At 36.3% G+C, this 1,445-nt stretch overlaps 1 non-coding gene across 1 annotated transcript; it reads left to right on the top strand.

Moving 5' to 3' along the window:
* The first annotated feature begins 920 nt into the window (after positions 1-920).
* On the top strand, positions 921-1,027 carry LOC112503742. The gene has a single exon (XR_003068070.1). It is a non-coding gene; the product is annotated as a small nucleolar RNA R71 (small nucleolar RNA).
* The last annotated feature ends 418 nt before the right edge of the window (positions 1,028-1,445 follow it).

The raw sequence follows: 1,445 nt of genomic DNA, 5'->3' as shown, positions 1-1,445 counted from the left end.
GAGATGGTACTGAGGTAACAGAATATCATACCATAGTTTTCTTTTCAGACTCTTTTTTGCTTGGTTCTTTTTGTTCCTTTTAGGTATTTTCTATTAAAGTCTTTCCAGTCCTCAAGATAACAACCTTAACGTGCTATTTTCCTTCTATCTAAGGTGTCTTTGTATCACTAGGTAGAGAACCTACTGGTCTTTTCCCCATTTCCAAAGCTATTTGTCCCATTTGAGTTTCAAGATTTTTAATTTCTTAGTTTGGGCCATAAATTCCTTCATTATTGCTTCCAATGAAGTAGATGATTCAACATGTTGTTTGGGTTTGTTTTGGAAAGAAGGCTGATGTTGAGTTTGAAATTTGCCCGTTGGTTATTATGAATTGATTGGTGTGATTATGAGTGAAAATTAGATTGACCTTATTGTTGTAAATTGGATTGTCATTGTGGTTGAAAATTGGACTGTTCGTGTGGTTTTGGCATGAAAATTATTGGTGATTGTGCCATCCGAGATTGTACGTCTGCAAAAATGGTCCAGCTTTGTGAACAAAATTTACTTGTTCAGGATTTCCAAGACAATGCTCAAAAGAGTGCCCCTCACAACCATACATACATTGCATAGATTGAATATTGGAGTTAAAGGTGTTGGCATCAGATTGCACATGTGGGCTCAATGTCAGATTTGAAATCATCTTAGTGATATGAGATGTTATTGCTGAAACAACATCTACCTCATGTATCTCAACTGTTTTCTTCAGTGGTGGTGCAGGTGGATCAGACCATTGTCCATTATTATTACAAATCTTTTCAAGTATGTCAAAATCTTCATTATAGGTGCAAGTTGTGAAAGCTCCACCTGCAGCAGCATCGCGCATTTGTCTAGCAACGATATTTAAACCATTGTAAAACGTCTCTAGTTGTATACATTATAGAATGCCATGGTGAGGACATTTTCTCAGCAACTATTTATACCTATCTCATGCATCAAGAACTGCTTCATCATCTAGTTGTTTGAAATTACAGATTTTATTTCTAGACTTAGCATTCCTCATGGGTGGAAAATATTTTTTCAAAAAAAAATTCTTTCATTTCATTCCATGTTGTCAAAGAGTCTGGTTGCAAAGAGTTGTACCATGCTCTTGCTCGATCCCTTAGTGAAAATGGGAAAAAAAATTAGTCTCAGAGCATCGGCTGAAACATCAGGAATGAGAAAAGAATCTTTGATTTGCATGTAAGATCGCAGATGAGAATGAGGATATTCATATGGAAGACCAGTGTACTGGTCGTTGGTTTGTAACATCTCAAACAACAATGGTTTAAGTAAAAAATGGGTGGCACCAATAGTAGGTTTATGTATTCCTCTGTGCAACTGAGTTGAATTAAGAATAGCATAAGACATAATGCCACCGTTTTTAGTGTTTGCAAGACGAAAAATGTTTTGTGCCTCATCCTCGGGTG

This window comes from Cynara cardunculus, unplaced genomic scaffold (genome assembly GCF_001531365.2).
Source record: "Cynara cardunculus var. scolymus isolate 2C unplaced genomic scaffold, CcrdV1 Un_Scaffold_3702, whole genome shotgun sequence".
NCBI classification, from domain to species: domain Eukaryota; kingdom Viridiplantae; phylum Streptophyta; class Magnoliopsida; order Asterales; family Asteraceae; genus Cynara; species Cynara cardunculus.
Note: the sequence above shows the minus strand (reverse complement) of the source record. Positions and strands in the feature narration are given on the sequence as shown.